The sequence below is a fragment of the Phyllopteryx taeniolatus genome, chromosome 12, assembly GCF_024500385.1.
Source record: "Phyllopteryx taeniolatus isolate TA_2022b chromosome 12, UOR_Ptae_1.2, whole genome shotgun sequence".
In the NCBI taxonomy this organism is placed as follows: Eukaryota; Metazoa; Chordata; class Actinopteri; order Syngnathiformes; family Syngnathidae; genus Phyllopteryx; species Phyllopteryx taeniolatus.
In genome coordinates, this window is record NC_084513.1 from 24,212,747 (window position 1) to 24,222,482 (window position 9,736).

The window sequence follows — 9,736 nt, forward strand, 5'->3', positions numbered from 1 at the left end:
ATACAAAAAAAAAATAAAATAAAAAATTCTATTAAACAAGTGCTAATTTATGTCGAGAAATCATTTGGGGCGGTTAGAGCGTCTGCCTCACAGTTCTGAGGACCGGGGTTCGAATGGCGCAAGGCTCATCGGTTGAGATGTGACCTCAAAAGCCTCTGAAACGAGAGCGATTCCTTTTTGTTTGGATGTCATTGCGAGCTGCGTGCGATGTTTGGTTCGGAGCCGAGGGCCGACGTTGAGCAGTCGCGGAACGCGTCCGCGGAAGGCGCCGTACGGGGAGGCAGCGGCCCGTCAGCCGCAATGCCAGGCGACGTCGCGCGTCTACGGCAAGACGGCGGCCTGAAGGGGACCGAATGAGCTCGCAAAGGTGGAAACAAACAAACAAACAAACAAAACTCTAATAGTTTTAATCTATTTGTAAATGTTTTCCCGGTAATTTTTTTTACTTTATTCTCAGAATTTTTTCCCCCTCTTAATATTCAACTTTATTCTTGTACAATTTTTTTTGCTTATGACATTACTATTGTAATTTGTTTCATAACAACAAAACATAATTTCAAGTTCCCTATAATTGTATTACGTTCATCGTGATTTCTTTCCTTTCCTCAAGCAATTTATTTATTTTTATTTCATTTTCCCGACTTGTCTGAGTTTTTCCTTTTGTTCCAAAATGTTCCCTGGATAATATTCCATGCCCAAAGTTTTAACATTTTACATTACATTAGCGGTTGATTTGACTTTACACTTTTGCGAAAGTTCATGTTCAAAAAATATAATTATAACCGTACCTCATTCTTTTATTGAACTTAAAAGTCTGTTTTAATGCTTTTAACAGATTCATCGACGGGTTGACGTCTGCTTACACTTGTACGACAACGAAGACTGTTGCCGGTACACTTCGTAAAAGTTTTTTTCAGATCGTGACAGTTTTGGAGTCTTGGAATTATTGAAAATACAATTGGGTGCACTTGGAAAGAGCTAAGTGGCGCAAAAACGCGGGCTGCCCTGATTTTTACGGCCACGATGAAGCGTCCATTGTTTTGCGTGGGGAATCTCGCAGATTAGTGAGCGGGCCCTTCGGCGTCCCGGCTGCTAAATTCTGGCTAAGTTACTCCTGACAGTCGGATGGGAACCAGATGGTCTTTCGCCCAAACAAAAGTCGATGTAATCAGCAGGCTGCGGTTTACACACTAACCTGTCAAATGACAATAAACAATCCAGGCTCGTGTGCTATATTAGAACACGATGCATCGAACCTCGCATGTAGCGAAGACTGTTCCCGTCTATTGGGAATACACTTGGAAGTGTGCGTGTGTGCAGGTGGATTATGGAATGTTGTGGAAAATTAGAAAAGCCTCCGATGGAGAAAAGCCAGTTTGTGGCATTCGAAAGGTGCATTCCATTTTTTTTCCAGTGTGTCCACTGTGTCAGCTGCTTACAATTAGACCTGCATGTCTTCAGCGCTTTGGCCCGCTTAATCACGTCCAGACGCGCGCCTCTCAATCATGTCAAGGACCGCAAAGCGCGCACAAACAAAACACACACACACAAAAATGCACCGTGATGGTCACACCGCTTCGACAAGCTTCACAACTTGACGGAATGCCGAAGAATTTGATCTTTGACTCGGCAAATTCAAACTGAGCTAACCAAAAGCTGCGTCGCACAAATTCCAGGTGTAAACGTTTTTTTTTTTAAATGTCGCACAAGTGCAAAAAGAAGCTTACTACCGCTGAACAGAAGATGTAAAAAAAAAAAAAAACAAACAAAAAAAACAAACACAGCGGCAGCTCTCCACAGAGGGCGCTAGGGCGCCGCCACACCGCTGCCGGGTCAGCGTGGCCTTGGTCGCAGCTCGACTCCCAAAATCAAGATCTTTTTTCAATCTTCATTTTTAATGACATAAAATCATTTCTTTTTTTTGGAAGGATTTAGCTCACCGAAATTGTTAGGATTGGAGATTTTTGCAAGTTGAAATGTATTCCGAAGAAAATTCGATTGAACGAGAACGATTGCTCTCGAACTGCTCAACCTTGCCATGATTTTTAAAACAGCGTTTTATAGTCTCGGTCTCGACTCCCAAAAGTCTCGGTTTCTGTGAGTCCTGGTCTCGGGCGAGTCATCGCTCAAGACTAGTTTCGAGCGAAGCGATCATTGGAGATGATCGCCATGATGGCTTTTATTTGGTATGTTTCGACTCCAAAGTCTGTATTAGATGTTCTATTATTTAACTTAATGTGTCGGGATACACGTGAGGCAGCGTCGTCCAATGCCAGTCCAGTTTTTTTTTTTGTTTTTTTTGTCGGATTTCGACCACAAAAAACTCTTTTGTTTTTCCATTTTGGATGGAAGCAGGACTAAAATGCCTCCTTTTGGCTTGAGCGAACAATAGCAGAAAGGATGCCTGGAGTTCAGGCCGACCTTCTGGCAGAAACTTCAGCAGGTATTACCTGAGGCTTTGTCACTGGAAACTATTTTAATGGGAAACACAGCGAGACAGAATCATAAAAAAAAACAAAAAAAACAACTTTGCGTTTCTAGGACTAATTAGACGCTGGCCCAGTTTTTTTTTTTTTTTTTTTGGAGGGAATGTCGAACACCTGCAGCACATTTCTCCGCGTCGACCGGGCGGGGATGAACTTTCACGTGACGCGGCAGTCGTGTCTCGCTATTGTTGGAATGATGTCACCGTTTGCCTCAAATGAAACACAATGAAGGCCTAACACGCCCCCCCCCCCCCCCCCCCCCCGGCGCGGAGGCTCACCTCACCTCACCTCACCTCACAAGTCGACGATCACATCATAATCTTGCAACATGGCAAGAAAGCAGTCGTTAAAGTTCCTGCCCCCGCGACCCGACCTTTTTGTCTCAGGATGAAGTATTTTCATTCCTTCTTGCAAAACTTCAAGCTTGTTCTCTTAGTTTTACAATCTTTTTTTTCCATATTATAATATGACTTTATTCTAGTAAAATTATTTTCTTTGCAATTTATTCGTGTTTGGTTCCAAGGTTTTCTTAATTTTATGATTTCAAGTTTTTTTCCCTGTAAAATTGTGACTTTTTTTTCTTGTGAAAATATTGCATTTTCCACCCCGGCACATTTATTCCCACTTTACTCTAATGACAGTCAGATTTGTATTTTTTTTAAAATTGTATTTTTGTTTGATTTCACGTATATTTCTCTTAATTTTATTTTCATTTATTTATTGTCATACAATTTTGAGTAATTTGATGGTTTCATTCTTCTAAAAGTTTTTGTCTCATCATTTTTTTTTCTTCTGTGCAGCCTAGAGATGACTATTTCTTTGTATTTTTTTTTTTGGGGGGGGGGGGGGGTATTGTTACATAATTTTCGCTAAAGTGTGTCACTGACATCCCCGAAAGTGTGAAATTAGGCGGCGCTTGCTTATTTTCCATCTCACCTCGTGAGCTGGCTGTCCCAAATGTGTCCACATCGCTCCCGTCCCCCAAACTTCTGTCGCCGTTGGAGCCTTCACGTTTATTTATATTAATCAACCGGAGGACTCTGACGTAGACCAAACCAAAAATGTTTGATTTTTTTGTTGTTTTTTTGTTCAATCACATGACAAAACCAAGAAAACACGTCTTCTTTCTATTTGATTGACTTGGTTTTCTCGTTAGCGTTCCGTCCAGTGGTGTTTGGTTTGACTTTTTTGACGAATTTGTCCGAACGCGACACCGCAATGGATCTGACAGTGGACCTCCCCCCCCGTCCAACTTTCCGCTAGTAAACCTGAAAGTGTCTTCAATGCGAAAGCAAACACGAGATGAATCATTTTCAGGGTGTCGCCAGCTGAAAATGACGTCTGCGAAGGGACTTGAGTGAGCTAAGACGCTCGTCTGCATTTCCAATTCGGATGCTAAACGTGGTGGTGGAATCCTTGAAATCCAGGAAGAATGCACTTGATACCGTAACACACTTTTAATAACGCACCTCGTTGGGTTGCACTTCTTTTCGTTTGCTCGCAAATGCCTTTTCCCCCCGAAGTCAAACCAGCCGTGCCCAGTTGAGACTTTTCAAAACGTTGATACCAGTTAGCGTAGTTTAGCATAAATATCCATCCATCCATTTTCCTATCCCAGCTGTGTTCGGGCGGGAGGCGGGGGTACGCCCTGAACCGGTCGCCAGCCAATCGCAGGGCACACAGAAACAAACAACCATTTGCGCTCACATTCACACCTACGGGCGATTTAGAGTCTTCAATCGACCTAGCACGCATGTTTTTGGGATGTGGGAGGAAACCGGAGAAAACCCACGCAGGCGCGGGGAGAACATGCAAACTCCACATATATATATATATATATATTCAAATAATCTGAAAAATGAAACAGAAATAAATCACACTAATGTGCATGAACATGTTGTTCACCTGAAGTCTTTAGCGGTGCCTGCTGCTGTTTGAGTTGTCGAGCAGCGACCGCAACAAGTGTTCAAGTCATCAGCGCTGACGTCACCGGCCGGGAGAAAGAAGCCAGGTACCGCCTCCGTGTTCCATCAAGTGTCCCGGCCCCTCGACACAAACTTGGACGCAACGGGGAAACGTGTCATCCTAGCGTCGAGCAAATCTAAAGGAACCAATCGCGCCTGCCGACGAGCTGACCGACAACACGCAAGCGGGCTGCTACCTTCACTTCAAAAGTTGAATTCCTTCCAGCACCAAACTTATTTGACAAATATAGACCTGACAGTCCAGTCTGCATATCTGTGGTGCATTCAAATCTGGAGAGGCAGGTGGGGAAAAGGAACACGGAACTCCACAGGACCCCGAACCACACAAACCCCCCCACCCCGCCCCCCCCTTAGCGGGTACTGTATATACGCGGTGCATTCGAAAGAGAGGTCACGAGGATCGGGCGCATTGACACTAGAGGACGGACAGGGAAGAGGAGCGGAGCAGCTGGACCAGGAAACCTGACGATTCGACGGGCTTCGTTGGCATCGGACGCTGCTTTCGAAAAAAAAACGCAAATGGGCGAGTTTTTCAGAGAAGAGCTGGGCATCGTTTCCACAGAAAGAAAAAAAAACGCGGATCGTTGAATTTGTGAATTAGTGAAGCGCGGGGGATTACTGTAATCCCTCCAAAAGGTAAGAAGTCAAAAGGTTACCTCCGCCAAGGCTTTGAAACCAAACTATTAAGCAGTGCGCTGAACAATTTGGTCCGCTAGTGAAACGCAAACGATGGGGAGACTTGGCGGCGGTCTTACAACCGCATGCACGCACACCAGCCACTGTTTAGTTTAAGAATCAATGCAGTCATACTTTCCACTTGCTACTGAATGCTGAGATGTGACATCTGACATGCTACAAATTGGTTGGGAAAAAAAAACAAAACAAAAGAAAACAAAAAGGAGCAAATCCATGAAATAACACAATCGGCGTAGAGGTCATCGATTCGAAATTCGACGTTGAACCCCTGCAGCGTTTTCGCCGTTGTCAAACTGGAACACGGCAACTCAATAAGGCGCCGCTGCGTTCAAGGCGTCCGTGAGTGGAAAAATCATCTCAATTATCTTATTATGATTTTTTTTTTTTTCCATGCGAAAGTGGAAAAGTGCAGGCAGGCTTAAAAGCCGAGCTGTGAAAAGACCTTCTCGCTCTTGGCCCACAGGGAGACCCTTGCCCAAGTCGCGAGCTTCATGTCCGAACACGCCAATGTCACACTGGGAGGGATTTCTGCCGAGTGGTTTTCCACTCAGTGGTGATTTTTTTTCTTCTTCTTCTTCTTCTTCTGGGAGTTTGGTGGCCGGATGAGAGGGGACACAAATCCTGGAGGTTTTCTTCATTGAGTCTGATCCGGCTTACGGAAACTGGCACGAAATGTTGCTCTTTTACGAGACCTTGTCACTTTTTTCTTTTTTTGTCTCTCCGCGACACAGATTTGTGCTTGCGTGGCGGGCGCGTGTTGGCGGGCGAGGCTGACGATGTGCTGAAAAGCCATAAAAAGACGGAAAAGAATGATGACTAAAGCAGAGCGAGGACCCATTGTCCTCCATCCTCCGCTTCATATTTCGGGGCTGCGAAAGAGACTCGAAAGATCCCCAGACACTTCGCTACGTTCGTCCGTATCGCACCGAGCGCTTCGGTTCAGTTGGGTTTAGTTGTTGTTGTCAGAAATTGTGAAATTGCTGCAGTTACAATCATAAAGCCAGTGGCGATTTGTTTTCGGGTATTGTTTTCGCTAGGAATATGCGAGTACTAGTATTAGCAGTTTTGGGCCGATACTGGTCTTATTTCAAGGTATCGGGTACTCGTGAAGGCCGCTGGTACCAGCCACCGATATCAAAACCGGGCATCGAAATTTGTCTTCCAAAAAAGTGCTATCGAACATCCCCAATGAGCTCAAGAATGAGCTGATGAGACGGTTTGGACTGAGATGGTTTGGATTCTCAGACCAGGGACGGTGGGTACTGAAAACTGAGCCGCCGTGAAGGTAGGAGGCAAAGAGGACGACGGAAGAGGAGCTTTACGGATGAAGACTTGCCCGCAGCCGGGGTTTGAGCCGAAGACGGCGAGATGGAAGACGATGATTGTTGAACGCGATTAAACCCAAAAGGAAATCAAAGAAAGATGTTTTTTTTTTTTCGACACATAATGGGGGGGGGGGGGGGGGGACAACAACCTCGCTGACTCGAGACTGATGAGCGGAAGGGAGAAGGGGGTTCGGCCCCCTCGTGCGGCGTTGGACTCAGCAAAGCAGGCCGTCCATTCGGGCCGTGACGAGAAATAATCAGGAAACGTCGGAACTTCTACTCGAACTCTGGATTTGTTTTGATTCCTAGCCTGTCCAAGTGGGAATTAAAAGAAGTTGCGTAAACGTAACGGTGAAAGACAGCGATGAGTGAACCGCAACACATGGTAATCAAAACGATTTGAGAGTTTGAGGCTTAATTCTGACTGGATCCAGCGCTGTAGCGGGAGCGTCGTATGGCGCGATTGTTCTGCATGTTGATACAAACCAGACTGAATTCCACGCAGCCGGGCTCGGAGGGCCTCTTTCTGGAATCGGGTAATCGCCGAGAGGACAGAAAAAGAACCGTGCGGAAAGAAGAGAGGATGGCGTCAGGAGAGGTTTACGTGGAAAGGCCAGATGCAAAGAGAAAGCGGCGCGCGTCTGCTCGTGGAGATTTGGACTTTTAACAGAAAATCTGTGCGTAGCTAAAGTATCGGTCAAAAGGTGTTTTGCAACGCGGGCCGCCAGAACTGTCCTTCAAACACACACATACTGTATCAGTTCGAAGAAAAAAAAGCCAAGAACTGATCGTACTTCATTTGTCCTAAGAAAGCAAATGCGAGCGAGCGCACGTGATGGAACACTTTTGCATGTATGCACTCCGAGCGACAAATAACGTTTCTCAATGATCAAATTCCCGGCACAGCGATAACACCGATGCGCCGAGTGACAAAACGGAATTGTGCGGCAAAGACGCCGCTTGTCACCGAAGCGCCTCAAAGATGCAAACATGTTGCAGCTAGCGCAGACAACGGCGCTAACAACCGATAAAATGTCTCGCTTCAACTTGAAGTGCTATTTTAACACTCGTCATCATCATCTGTTCAGAGGGACGTCGGCACTGATCTTAAGCGTGTCACCAAAAGAGAGACCGGAAGAGTCACAGAAAGGCACCAAAGTGGATGTCCTTGGTTGAAATTTTGGTTGAATTTTGCCGTTTGCAGGTTGAAACCTGCCGGCATTCCGAAAACATCTGCTTAAACACTCGGAAAACATTAAAGGTCCACATCGCTGCAAAAAGATTGACGTTTGCGGTGCTGAAGTTGCCCGAGAGCAATCATTTTGCTCTTTATTGCGCCCAAGAAATTTAAGAAATAAATGATGTCAAACAAAATCCATTTGTGCTTGTCCACTGTAGTTCAAGATAGGAACGGTCATATATCGTTTTTCCTGTTTTTTTTTTTTTTTTTTTGTTATGTTATGTAACATGATGTCATGAAACTGCCCCCCCCAGTCGACAAGCGGGCCGGGTCAGGTTGATTACTCGCCGTGCTCGTTCATCACTTGAAGCAGACTGTTATTATTCTTCTTGTTATTATAATATTTTAATGGGCTCCCTGAAGGCGTGCTTCCATCGCAAAGTCTTGTTTCCTCGGGGGACACGCCCCCGCTGGCGTGCGCCCTCGGTTTTCCTGTCTCGTGCAATGACATGTGGGATAACCAGCGAGGGCGGGGACGCCGCACTACGCGTACGCGCACGTGCGGGCCGACATGTGCGCGCCATGCACACGCACTTAGCGCACACGTCGTATCCTTGAGGCCCACCAGAAAGTCTTGGCCGGCCACCATTTCAAAAGGGGAAGGAACGCGCACGAGTAAACTGTCCACAAACACGTTCCAAAAAAAAACCAAACCCCCCAAAAAAATCCAGTTACCTGACCGGTTGTAAACATTGATATATTGTGCGCTTCACACTTAAAAGAAAGCACAAGATGTAAGCGAGCTGTCACAAGGCACGTTTGCGCTACATTTGACCTCGGTGTGTCTCCTTGGCATCGCCGGAGAATATATTTATAGACTGCATGAGGAGAGACAATGTTTCCATGGAATATAACGGCAGCCCTTAACGATTTGGGGGCGACCAATAGCTGACTCAGTGTGTGCGTGTGTGTGTTTATTGGGCCCAAGCGCGATGCCGAGATCGGACTCTTTTTCAAAATCTGGACGGCTTGGTGAAACTTTCTGGACGCCGTTCGCATGGCCCGCGCCTCCTTCGGGTTCAGCCAATGTGCTCCAAGGTCCACAACAGACCGTAAACATCTCAGTAAACAGTCTGAACAGTTTGTTGCCCTGGAGAAGGTAGAAAAAGCGAGCCGTGAAGTAGATGGGCTCTCTGGTCTACGAGGTTTCGAGCCCGTTAATATCAAACAAACAAATAATACAGTAATTAGTCGCGGGTTAGGTTTCTTCATTTGGGACAGATACAAGAAATAGCGGTAAAGACGTTCGGGATGTGAGAATTCCAGAATGTCACTCCATTTTCTGAGAAAGGATATTTTCATTTGATGCGGCTCTGGTGGATCTGTTGCAACTCGGTAGTCTCCTTCAATATGCACAGAAGGAGTCATTGAATTGAAAAAGATGAATGGATGAATGGACACAGCACGATTAGAAGCTTAACCCAGGGCTCTCAAAGTCAAGTCCCGAATTACTACAAGCAACCGATCCCCTCTCGGTGCTCGTATGCAAGCGAAAATCGGAAGGTTGGCCGCGGCTAAATGGTTAAGAACCGCGATCCGTGGCCAGAGCGAGGCACTTAACGCTGATTGCTTGCCCAGGGGGCTGGAAATCTGTCCACTGCGCCAGCGTGCGACGAGGGTGGGGAAAGTTGGTCCCTCGCTGCAGACGAATAGACAATCTCTTGGCATCATACTGACAATAGATTGAATGCAAAAAGTCCTTTGCCAAGAAATCGTGTGGGGTCTGCTTAAAGGGGACACGTAGTTGATAAAGGCTTTGTGACATTCCTCCAAGGGTGAAGAAGGAACGCACACTTACAATTGACTTTTGCCAGCGTGTGGTTCTGTCTCTTGCAAAAGAGCCACTGCTCACTTTCGTTACCGTGGCGAAGAGGCGAGCGGCTACCGGTTGTCAAACAACCCGGCGTCTGAAGCGACTGTAAAGACGACTGAGAAGCATCATTTGCATTTTCACCTGCGGAGGCGGCACTTCATCCCCAAGTTATTGTAGTGTGCAATCCACAC